General features: G+C 38.9%; 1 protein-coding gene across 3 annotated transcripts in view; it reads left to right on the top strand.

Moving 5' to 3' along the window:
- The window catches only part of nlgn2b (neuroligin 2b), a 203,547-nt gene that overhangs the window by 129,225 nt on the left and 61,049 nt on the right, over positions 1–13,273 (top strand). Inside the window, exon 4 of one of the 3 annotated variants that reach the window (XM_034684217.1) lies at positions 75–227. The exons of the other annotated variants lie outside the window; for them this stretch is intronic. The gene's annotated coding sequence lies outside the window, so the exon portion shown is untranslated. The remainder of the gene's footprint in view (positions 1–74; positions 228–13,273) is intronic. 3 annotated transcript variants of the gene reach the window in all.

The raw sequence follows: 13,273 nt of genomic DNA on the forward strand, positions 1-13,273 counted from the left end.
TATGCGGTTTGAATGATTTGTCTGTTTTAAAAGTCAACTCCTGCACTGAAACTTATTCCCCATCTTTTATTCAGCTGACCCGAGAGCAGTACCTTTGGAGTACAGGAGGCCTCTCGACACTTTGGGGCATACAAATCATCTCAGCAGCATACATCACATACAGCGAGTCTCAGCGCTCTACTTAAGCTAACTTACACATCGTCAGTGCAGCCGGCCCATCTGTCAAGGTACGCTCTTCTCAGAACGTGACGGTCCTCTGAAGGCAACATCGTTTAAATTCCAGCAGCCGTTTCGTGTTGTGGCAGCTTGACTAGCATGGCAAAGTAAACTGCATGTATTTACTCAAATAAATGATGATCCTGAGTCAAAACTCCCCCCAGTGTGAGACAATACAGCAGGCTTATGTTCCACGATGCTGTAGCTGAACTCCTCTGGCAACAAAAAGAAGCCAGTCTGCTTTGCTGTCCCTGAACAGATGAGCTGTGTGGAGCTGCAGGACCAGCTGCATGGCTTGGAGATGATTGTATTAGCCATTATTATGATTGTCTGTGGTCAAACATGGTGCACCTGCTATCTCCCACACATCTGGCAAATACATTTTTTAGGTTTCCATTTGGGATAGATTCAATGTGTCTTATTAGATTTAAATCAAATAACAACAGCAGCTCCTTCCTCATCCTGCTTCCACCTATACAGACGGTTAAAAGGGCCTTTACAATGACTTAACACAAACTGTTATTGTACTGAATTACACTGGGTATCCACTGAGATATGATTTACACATGATCTGCTGTGTTGCATTTTAAGCAGTAGCGCCGTCTCCCTGGCCTGTTTTGTCATCATTTCTTGCAAATTTCAGACATTATGGATGTAAAACATACAGAATAATAATGCTCTTCTAAAGACACAAGGGGAAATACATAGAAAGGCCAATCTAATGATATTCTGTGATTCTCAACAGGAACTACAGTTTTTAGTTATTATGCAAAACATCATCTTACCTTACTAGACCTTTATTTGTTCTTCATCCAATCCTAGAAATAAAAGAAAAAAACATTATATTACTTCTAGATGCAATGTTATAGATAAGAAATAAGAAAGATTGTGGAAAAGAAACTAATTGGAGCAGGGCATCTAAAACGCTTCAGAACCCTGATGATTTCAGCCCCAGATAATTTGGCGACACTGTATTTTCTTGAAGAAAGTTCATTTTAATGAGCCTGTTCTTACAATGTTGTAAGAAAAAAAAACAGTAAACAAACTGTTCTGTTTTCAGTCATGGAGTTTTGATAAAGAACTCGGTCAGAGATTGGATCTTGTCCATCATCCCTGCTGCTCAGTCACAGTGTGGTTGCCTCACTGAAGAGTGCAGCCAGTTTTCTGAAGCTCATCTCACTGTGTCTGGTGCTGACTGAACTCTTAACTCCCTGAAAAATTTAATAATGAACTGCTGTCAGGACATGAAATTACGCAGACACATTTGTGATGAATGAATGCCATCAGTGCTAGCTGTGTTGACAAATAATGTAGCACCTTCACAATAAAAGCCTCTTTGTTTTACTATTTCAACACTTTTACTTGGTAGGAGTATCTGTTTTTTAAGTGAAAGCTAACACAGCTTTTCACTTGTGAAATAGTGAACAGGAAAAGTTTGACTTGGGATCAGTGAGTACAATTGTAAAGCACTACATCATTACCAGATAATTCTTTGAATCTAAATAAGGGCTGTATTTGAATATTAATATTGTGTTAAAAATAAGCACAGCTAGCTTTTACTGCAGTTTGTGGCTACTACTGCAGCGCAAAGGGAGGGCAGTTAAAGGCAAGGTGCTTATCTGCACTCAAGTTTCCTCACCACTTGGGAATTTTTGGGGGATTTTGTACAAAAGAGGGTGCGTTTGTGGACAGTCCAGTCTGCAACCTCGGCCTTCATCGTCTTTCAGATTTCATCACAATAGAGGAATAAGTTTTACTTTGTTTACCAGCTTTGAGACAGGAAATGTAATATTATGTTAATTGTTGTAATGTTAAAGCCAAGTAATCATGATGTAGGATTTAACTCTATTTTTTTTTTTTACTGGTTGAAGATGACATGCAGCTGAGCTCCACCGGAGGCCTATACTACGAAGAGAGTTTAACTTACCCTGGTCCTAACTTTTCCAGATCCAACTTCACCTGACCGTCAAAAGAGAACATTAAACGGTCTCATAAAACGAGTTATCAACCTAACAAGTGAACCCAGAGTTACCCTGAGCGCATTCACATGAAGAACAATCTGCTGTCAGTAGATCATCATATTTCATAAACTCAAAGAAAACTATGATTAGAAAATATTAAGAAGTTAAATCCAGGTTAAAATGAACAGAGCTGTGTTTGCAAAAATGGAAAAAACGCTGACAGTGAATGTGTAAATCAAGACTTATCACTTTACCATCATTAGTGCTCGATAGATCTAACTATGATAACTCTGTTTATTCTGTGAAACTGATTTTTCCCTCTGATTTCTTATTGTAGCGTGTATGACAGTTTCAGATGCAATATTTCAGATGCAGCCCCGACGGTATCAAACAGAGCATTATGGAGATAAAATAAGAACATGATTCAAAGTGATATCAGTGTGTTTTATATATTTAATACAGTAGGCTATAACAAGTTCACCCTTAATCTATTTTAGTCTGTGTCGAAGTATGATGTGAGGAAAGCACAATAAATAACTAACATTCATATTTTCCATATATGAAATCATAATTGAATGTAATTTGAATGCATCTAAACCTTAGTTAGCTTCTGCAGATTAAATGACCTGAGATGAATAAAAATGTACATTTTTACCTTCTTTTTCAATTCTGCTTTAAAAATCTCAGTTCCCCTCATTTATTCTACATTCCATCAAAATGTCACTGACTGGGTTTGACTGCTGGTGGTCTGACCACAATTCAAGCCACTTTCTCTTTTTTTAACTAAATACCATTTAAAAAAAAGAGAACAACAAACAAAATAGTTGATTTGTTATTCTTGGGATCCCCTGTCGACCCTGTGAGAGTAACTGCATTTACACAGATAGAGCTACTCTGGTTTATTTTCAGATCTAAAAGGTGGTGTGTTGCCAAAGAGGAAAAACACTATGCAGGTTATCCCAGCACTGCTGAAAACATTTAAATTATTCATTTGTATGGAAACTCAGAACACAGCTGGACTACAGTGCATCACCACAGCAGTTAGGGAGCAGGGAGAAAACTGAAATTAGGATCAGCATAACAAGAAGAAATCTGAGAAACTCTCATGTTTTTTTTTGTTGTAATGAAATCACAATAATTTCAAACAAACACATTATTATGTTTGAAATTAATTATGTGTAACTTTCCACATCCTGTAACAATTCTTTCACCTCAGTGGGGCTCAGTCATTGTACCACTTTACTCTCCCATGCATGATATCTTTGATATTTAAAAAAATTAAACATTTGACTAAATAAAAAAAGTTAGTGATACCAACTACACGGAGAAAGCTTAGAAGACAAGTTTGATTTTCATTACTTTTTTTGGATAAGAAACCCATTAAGCATTTTTTTTTTCAAAAATACAGAAAATATACATTTGTCTACCTTACAGCAATTTACAGAGACATTTTTGGTCCCTATAGTTATATTTTTCTTTTATGAACACTGTAAAGAGGATGAGTGTTGATACAACTTAATAAAAATATCCGACCAAGGCTTGTTTGATTTATTGTTGAGAGCTCATGCATTGAATTCCAACTTGGCTTTGATAGCTTTAAAGCTAATGTAAACAAACAAGAGACTGTATACATATCCCAGAGTAATGTTTGCAGTTAAGGAAACAATGAATCAGGGGGCTTCAAAGAAGGAATGGGAATAATGATACGATATGATAGGACTGGATTGGTCACGATACTATACAATACGACACGATACAATACAATGTGCAATGTGCAATGCTTGTCCCATGGGAATGATTATCACAACAAAGTAATACTGCAATAAGCAATATATTGCAGAAAAATCATATAAAGAAACATCACGTTATCATACTAACTGCAGAAACAAAATGCCTATAACAAGCTTAAGTGCAGGATTCATTGTGTTTTTTGCTGCAATAGATTCAGTTTTACTGAGATGAAACAATAATCACCTTTCCTTTCTTCCAAGAAAAAAGAGATGGAAACGCTTTATATTTCCTCTTGTAGTAGCTATTGTTTCTCTCAGCTTTTTTTTTTTTACTGCTTTAAGCTTCTTCATGCCAATTAACTGCTGCTCTGTTCAGAGCACCGTCATTTTTCAATTATATTGATATTAAGCTCCGGAGTATCAATAATTTTACACTAGTCATGGTGATATGTTTCGTCCCACAGCTACTTTTAAGTGTAGATGGATTGTCATCAGTAATCACTGGAGATGAGAATGTACCTGAAAGATTTCTGTCAAAATGCTAGCTTATGTTAGCCTCAGAGGCAAAAATGTTTACTCTAGCAGATCCCTCTACTTCTCTCTTCCTCTCTCTCGTTTGCTATCACCGTTCAGTTTGAGAAGTACTGATGTTATCGTCAGATTTCTAATCCTAAATATCAAACGTGTGTGAAATTATGACACGTCTGCGAGCTGTCTGGGAGGTTTAAGACTGGATCTGTAAATCGCTCACTTTAACAGATAATCTGTGCCTAACATCGAGACCGACCAAGATGTCGAACCAGATATCTCCTCCGACTGAGGAGTATAAATTGGTCCAAAGTCCTGCAGTCTGAGCCCAGTCTAATTCCCAACTCTCAGTTGCAACTTGTGTCACTTCATCTTAGATCTCACACTGGCCCTTATCTGCTCACACTGGTGCAGCATTCAGACTGCAGCTGCCTCTTTTTTTAATCCCCCCCTCTGACAGCACTCTTCTGTTGTATCGAGTATTTCTGGGTAAATGTGCTGTAACCATGTGTGTTCTTTCAAAGCGTGTACTTTTTGTACTCACTGATCTTATTTTGAAGTGGAGCACCTGTGTGGCTGACATGTGTATCACAGCCAACAACTCTCTGGAAGCTCATTATTGCCCTTCTACTCTCGAATTTGGGGCTCATCAGGCAGAAACATGACAACACGCTTTTAAAAACAGGCAGCTCGCAAATACTACATTTAAAAACCCTACTTAAAAATCGGATGTCAACATAACAAGCAGGATTTATAGTTTCGGTTTTAATAACAAGTCAGGAAACGTGACAGGCAGACCTGTTGCTATGACTACGGAGTTCAATTAAGCATATCCACAGTTCAAATTAAAGTGATTTGACTCAGCAGGGGTGTGTTTGAATACACAGAGGACAGTTAGCAGAGAGAGGAAGCTGGCACAAGGTATGAGTGGAAAAAAGTAGGGCCATATTTCCTTTTTTTTCCCTTTTCTATGTGTGTGTGTGTTTCTTTTAACTGACCTTACCGTGTTGAAAGAAGCCTCATTATTCCCATTGTTAGCTCAAAGTATTCACTCCAAAAATATGGGCTTTTGTTACCGCTCACCTCTCTGTCACCTTTGTAAACAAACACTCCAAATCCCCCTGTGTCCCTTTCAAAACAAGAGCACATTTGAGAAAATAAAATTAGGAGCTGAAATCAGGTTATTCTCACACCACTCCTGTTGACATAAAAACACTGTACAAGTGACTAAAGCAACGAATAGATTAATGTCTTAATTAGTAAACAAGGCTATTAGTGCAGACATAAATATACTCACTGTCTTGTAGAGCTGTCAATTTCCCCCAAAATCAATGTTGATGATTAATTGACTGAAAATAGCTTCATTATGTAACGCAGCGCTGGCGGGAGATGGGCTGTCTGAAGCACGGTTTTCAAAATGTTTTTTTTTTTTTTTTGCTTTAGTTTGATATTAATGGAATAAAATGGTAATTTCTCTGTTTTATAAAACTTTAAAAAGTAGCTCACCTGAAAAGGTGCTTGTTAAATCTAACACAATCCTGCAGTAAATGTGGAAATGGAAAAGAGAAATGATAACACACTGTCCTTGTTCAGAGAAATCAAGACTAAAAAGCCTGGATTCAGATCTTCTCTGTTGACCGGGGATTTAGTAAACAGCCAAACTGGTTAAATTTGACACGACTGAAATTGAATTGGTTTGAAACGAGCTGCGAGGGGAACTTGATAGCAGAGCGGCTGTTTGAGAATTTACACAGCAGCAGCAACAAGATCGTATTGGGACAGTGACATGGTTTGATTCTGCTCCAGCACATTTCACTTGAATTGAAACAACTGCTGTGAAGGTTAAAATGCCGACTTTCTACTGCAGCTACGGAGTCTCTCATAGCCGGAGATATCCCGACTGTAGAACAATGGAGCAGGACATTGATTGGAAACACTGAAACAAGCAATGAGCATTGAGTCATTTGGGGCCAAACTCCGGTCAGACCAGACTGAGGAGCAAAGGCCCATTTGTTTGTATTTGTTCAAACTTATCTGGAATAATATCTTTTTCTTTTATGCCAATATTTCATGTACTTTAGGGTACCTTGATTGCCCTGTTTTTGTCTCTACACCATGTGTTATTATTCTTTCCACCATCCAGCAGCATTTAATGAGTGTCTCATTTCATGCCAAGCCAACATGCAATGATCCACATACGACATACATGCTGTGCACTTCACAGGTTTTATCTGCCGCTGCCATGTTAAGAGAGGGGATTACGGGATGAGCTGTAACTTGACATTCAGAAAAACCACTTAACCACACATGTCACCCCTGCTACCTGCACCTGCCTCTGTTTCAGCCATGGCTGTTTTTTCTCTCTGTGTTTTCTGCCTTTGGTCTCCACTCCTCTTCCTCCTCCTCCTCCTCCTCCTCCTCCTCCTCCTCCTCCTCCTCCTCCTTTTTTTAAGCCGTCCTCCTCTTCTTCCTCATTTTGACCTCTTGCTCTTTTCATACTCCCTCACAGCTGCACACCATCTCCTCTTTCCTGCGATCAGAAACTGTGTTCAGTTGCTGCTGCAGGCAGGTTTAGCTTTAAGCCACCAGAGGATACATGTAGGAGCTACATTACAAATGAAATATTGTTGAATAAACCTCAGGATAAAAAGTTTAACGCTTTTCTTGTTCCCCCCAGTTTTATTATTTTTCAGAAATGGCAAACAAAAGGTCTACAGACATAAACAAAACAATAAGTAAAGAAAAGAAAAAAATCACACATTATACTCATGTAGCTGTTTTACTGAGTAACATTGTCTTTGTCCTTTACAGGGTATTCTCAAGTATTCATACATCTTAGCAGCTGACTTACAAGATAATTAATAAATTGTTCTCATTTTCTAAAAAATAGCCCTGTATTTACCCTTTAGTGGCGTAAGTATATGATTCTAGGGCTAAACAGTTGCAAATGTTGTTAAAACCAATGTCCAATCATAGATATCACAGTACTTTTAAGCTTGAAATGAGCACAAAGAAACCATCTTTATTTGCATGACAAAGTCGCAGTTCAGGTGGAAGCAGTCCAATTAGTCAGTTATTCAGTAAGACTGATAGTCAATAGTTTTATTACTCTAGGTCCAGAATGCAGGTCACATGTTGTTTCTTAGATGTGATGCAACCTACTACCTGGATGTAAACAAGCACAGATGATAGATGACAGATGTTCTCTCATAACACAGCCTGGCTCTTTTATCTTGATCTAGAAAATGGAGATAAAGTTGTCTGCAGGTTGAGTCTGGTTAATCTGGTTTAAAAACACTTGACTGCTGCAATGTGTAACCAGAAAAGCTATGTGGACGTTAACCTGCAAGGAGGACTGAAGGCTGGTGGTGTCCGCGCTACTCACGATGACCACAAACCAACTTGACATTGTTTACCTGCAGACCAGTGGTGCAATGTTAAGCTGGTAAACAAAATGGTGCTGAATTTGACTGTTTTTTTTTTTTTTTTACTTAAAGGGTCTCCTATACCCTGTCCCAACATACTTCCCCTCTGTTTGCACGTTCATGTAAAGGGTCCGACCATAGATATAAATAATGGACGAAGTATCCGTGACGTCACCCATCTGTTCCTGAAGCGCTGTTTTGAGGCCAGTCGGCGGCGGCAGCCAAATTGCTGCTGTCGAGCGATTGTGACGTAAAGAGGCCGGCTTTGAGCCTCCTAGCCAACAGCTACATTGTTCCTGCCTGTCAATCAAGTCAGCTTTGCCTCTCATTGGAAGACTCGTAATCTCAATATCTTCGAAATTGCGGCAATAGAAACCCCCCACCCCCCACAGTGTGTGCCGATTAAGAAATGAGCTATGCAGTCTAAACTTGTCTTTTGTACCAGGCTGTAAACATGTTTATTTCTGCTGTAGAGATCGTTTTTTTTTTTAAATTGGTGTGTATGTGGTTTCTGGTACTTCCGGAGCCAGCCTCAAGCGGATCCTCAATGAACTGCAGTTTTTAGCACTTCAGCATTGGACTTATATTTGTAGACCGGAGGTTGCCGCTTGGGTCCGCCACATTGACAGCTGTCTAAAACCTGAGTGTGGACTGAGTGTGTATTGTTAGACCCTCCAACAGCGGTGCTGCACCAATGCTGGCTTACTGACCCGGTGTAACACTGTTTATCATTCATTATGGGACATACTCCATAAGTTAACCAGTACAAACATACCAAAGTTTACAATATGTCTGGGAACTTATGAACCTGTTCCCATTCTTGAACATGACACTTAAAAAAAAAAAAAAATGGTCACAAAATATCTACAAAAATAAATGCCACCAAAGGAGATGAGGAGTATTTCTCATACACGTATAACTGGAAAAAAAAATAGCAAAACAAACTAACACATTTTTTTTGCTAGCTAATTTAGTTGCGTTCTAATTTAAAGCCTGAGTTTAATCACATTGTTTCTCACTGATCAAGTTACTAATTGATTGATTTATTGTAGCTTACAAAAAAATACATTAAGTGCTATTAGATGTATGATCTTAAAACTCTGGATTGGTTGGACAGAAACATCATACAATAAAGCTAATTTGTAGGGCACACAGCGGTGAAAAAAACTAGTTTTTCTTCAGCATAAGTCCTGAAAATGTCACTTTAAATGTTCTCTTAGAGTCTACAAATCACAGTCAGTTCTTCAGCGGTGAGTTTGGGACAACTGTCTCATGGTATTAGTGTGATAGTATTATCAGTGATTTGTATGATGGCTTTTATGGTGTTGTATTTCACCAACTTCCTACACGTCCTATCCAGATGTCCTCTATAGAAAAGGCAGAGGGATTTGCTTGTCAGTTGGATGTGTCTGTCACAGCCTGTAATGAATTAGTCAGACTAGCACATTGCCAGCGAGATGTTCATAACACATCCACATCAAGAACATGAGACACACATTGACAGTATATCACTGGGAGTCCTCGGACAAATGGGAGACTCCAGAAAACACTGAGCTGGGTAGGGTCGTCAACCAGAGCACCAGTCCTTCAAACTTGAGGCTAAAAGATGATGTAAACTTTGTGCGAGATTGTGGGGCTCTGGCTCAGTGTCATCACTTCTCAATGATCACATTTATAACAGGCTGCAGCAGCGTCTGGCCCGTGGCTACAGTCAGACTTTGGAGTTTCCTGTCAGCCTGAGGTCCTTGCGCTCTTTTGACTCTCTTTCAGAGTCGAGAATAAAGCTGATTGCAGTCTTGCTGGGGGGGCTTAGCGTTGATCGTGCCTGCCTGAGGAACGTAAGCTAGTTTATTCAATGTTATCCTATAAATCTTCTTTCAAATTGAACCCCTCTAGATGTGCTTTAATGTATTGTTTTCATCTTTGCAACCACCTTTTTTCTGTCTCTTTCTTCTCATATTGTAGATTTGAAAAGAGATAATGGCCTGCGTCATTATTATTGTACGAGGTTTTATATTTGACAGTATGTCAGTGAGACAGGGCGATCATGTTAACATGGCTGAGATGCCTTCTCTATTTAACTTAGTGGGCCATTTTATCCCTAAATTAGCTTTAAGCTTGAGGCAAAGCAGCTGTCAGACTGCTCCCTCAAACTGTGTGTATTGCTCGCAGACACCTAGACACACGCTAACACAGCTAGCATTTCACCTAGATCATCGCTAATTAGTGTGTCACCAGATTGTGCACACTTCTTGCCTTCGTTATGACACATTTTTCCACTCACAACTACCCAAACACTCTTGAAAAAAGCACAGATAAATAAAAAGTAACATCCCCCTAGAGGCAGCAGTGTTTATCTATACAAAATCTTCTGTGTGTGTGGCCAGTAGCTGCCAGGATATCTTCCTCTGTTGTGTGTCGAGGAGGGAGGCTCTAAGATAAAGTGGTTTTTCATGTGATCTACAGGTGTTAAGCGAGGAGAACAGTGGTAACCAACAGCAACATATTGATTTTCTGGTCCAGCTGTGACAGAGGGCCTTTTGTCTAACATGTCCTATCTGCTCCTGCTGCCTGCTGCTCTATGCTCCCTGCTGCTCCTTTAATAACCTGCACTCATGCTTCATTAGGGCTCCTTTAATTGACTTCTACTTGAACCTTTTTCAATCTTCACTTGTTTTTTCATGGTTTAATTACAAGAGGCTGAACTCATGAAGAGGTGTAGGAAAGAAAAGGGTTATACTGAAACTCCACTTTTTTTTTCAGCACGATACAATCTACAGGACTGAAAAACTCAGTCAGTGTGACGATGCCTGAAGCTGCAATTCCTCAAGTGGCCACTCGAGGCTGCTTCCAAAAACGAGTCCATCACATAGACTATATAAAATATGGACGTAGTATCCGTGACGTCACCCATCTGTTTCTGAAGAGCTGGTTCTGGTACTTCCGGAGCCAGCCTCAAGCGGATCCTCAATGAACTGCAGTTTTTAGCACTTCAGCATTGGACTTATATTTGTAGACCGGAGGTTGCCGCTTGGGTCCATCACAATTTAGCAGAGCGCGAAGGGATCAACAAGAATAACATCGAGCAGAAGCATAATGCGCAAGCTAACGCTGAACTGGTGGTGAAAAAAGAACACAATGTCTGCTGTATGGGAATATTTTGGAGTGTGGCGTAACAACACCACCAATTAACACCTGAGACAGCACAGAGAAAAGTATTGTAGCTCTCCATATTAGTGAAGCTATGAGACGTATCCATTTTTACATAGGCTTTATTGTCTGAACTCAACACAGGTTACTGTGGCCCACGCCAAAACAACAAACCTACAGTACACTGACTCGGTTGTCACACTGACTTAGCATTACTTTTCAGGCTCACGCCATACACACACAGACATACACATCACGCATGCCCCCACCTCTCCACCATCTTACCCAATCACAGGCGTGCTATCTTGTCCAGATCACTGTCACAGGTATCAGGGATGACTGAGAGGCTTACAGCCACTCACATAACCCTGCTGTCAATCTAACACGTTCACTGACATTAAGGAAAACTGCCTAACAGTAGTGTCATTTAAATTTAACTTTCTTTAACTCATCATAACAGTAACAAGCACAATGTTATCCAATCTGTTACAGTATGACAACTGCATGTGAGTGAGTTTGAAGACTTAAACTGTTTCTATTAGTTTTTTGCAGAAATGCCTTTTTGTTTTTACAGATATACCTTAAGGGTCACATTGCTATCATCTTTGTACTTTGGAGGAATGCATTAATTTCCAAGGAGAAAACTTGTATTTCTTTATTTAATTTTGAAACTGTTATTTTGATTACAGGACTGAACAAGCTTTATTTTTTTTGTATTTTCAATATTTTGTATGTTTTAAATTGAGAAATGTAAATTTAAAAACTATCAGTCATCTCTGCATGATCCCTGATAACCAAGCAAGTAGACTCATAATGATATGTATTGTTTGGCAAATCACTACATTGTCTTCTATAATCAAAATCGCAACATTTCCCCAAATCATGCAGCACTACCACAGACTCCAATAAGTAATACGGCAAAGGTGAAAATGTTAAACCCAAGACTCCAAAAAGGCAATAGATGCAGGCAGTGGATGACGTCACATTGGCTGTCTCTGTAAATATATAGAGTTAATAGTTTTAGCCTGTATTATAAAAAATAAGCCATAGGCCTTCTCTGTTCAGGCTGAATTTCTCCATACTGGCCTGAATCCCCATTTTCATACAGACTTGCCATCACTTCATTATAAGTGTAAAATGATATTTCCTGGTGGATATTCCCACACTCCTGTGGCTGCAGTGTGATGAGGATGGGGAAGCAGTGGCAGATGGAGCAGCCATGGTATCTGATTGAGCTTCTCTTTGAGTCTGGAGAGCTTATGGCAAATGGAATAAATTGTGGGATGAAGCTCGTTGCCTTCATCAGTGCTAACAGCACTCCGCAATTATGGGGTCGCCATGAAATTAACACTGTGACAAGTACTTACAACTGGCACTGTTTATTTTCTCAGACAGATAACAGTCTCCTATTTAGGATTTATACCAGCATACAGACGTTTAATAAAAGGTTTATAACACGCATTAATGAGGTGGAAGGAAATGTAAGCGCTAACTGATAACAGGTGTTGTGAGTTTGGTCTTTATGTACCATTGGTAATTGTGTACTATTACTTAACTTAGTAATAATAATGATAAGAATAATAATAATAATAATAATAATAATAATACATTTTATTTAGAAGCGCCTTTCTAAGCACTCAAGGTCACTTTACAGACAGATTAAAACACAATAAATAAAACAACACGATAAAATAAATAAAAACAACAAGCAAAGTAACACCAAGTTAAAAATGAAGCAGTGGGAATTAAGCAGGGAATGCAGTTTGAAACAGATGGGTTTTGAATTTTGATATGAAGAGGGGTAGTGAGTCCGAGTTTCGGTTCAGTTTCGGTTTAGTAACTATAACTCCTCCTGTGGACCCTCATAAGTGCAGTCTGCTGCATAAAGAGATAATAAGTAATACTCTGAAATATAGCTGTAATAACTTTAAATGACCTCAAAGGTGAATTCAAAATTAGGGACCTTAAGATTAACTTATTTCTGCTTAAAACTACATTGTAGGTTGTTATAGAGGTGTCTCCTTGCCTACTAAAACTAGCTTCATCACACTGATCTGTACACTCAGTTTGTATTTGTGGTTATTAATGAATTACGAGAGGTGGAGACACAGGAGGTAACTAAAATGTAATTAATTCTGTTGCTTTAAGGTTTAAATACAAAAGAGAGGGCCCAGAAGCAGACTGAGGGATTGAATGTAAACATAACGGCCAGCCCCAAGAAGAAGAAAAAGAAAAAAGCTAGTCTTACTCACCCTTCAATGGA

This window comes from Notolabrus celidotus, chromosome 5, assembly GCF_009762535.1.
Source record: "Notolabrus celidotus isolate fNotCel1 chromosome 5, fNotCel1.pri, whole genome shotgun sequence".
NCBI lineage: Eukaryota > Metazoa > Chordata > Actinopteri > Labriformes > Labridae > Notolabrus > Notolabrus celidotus.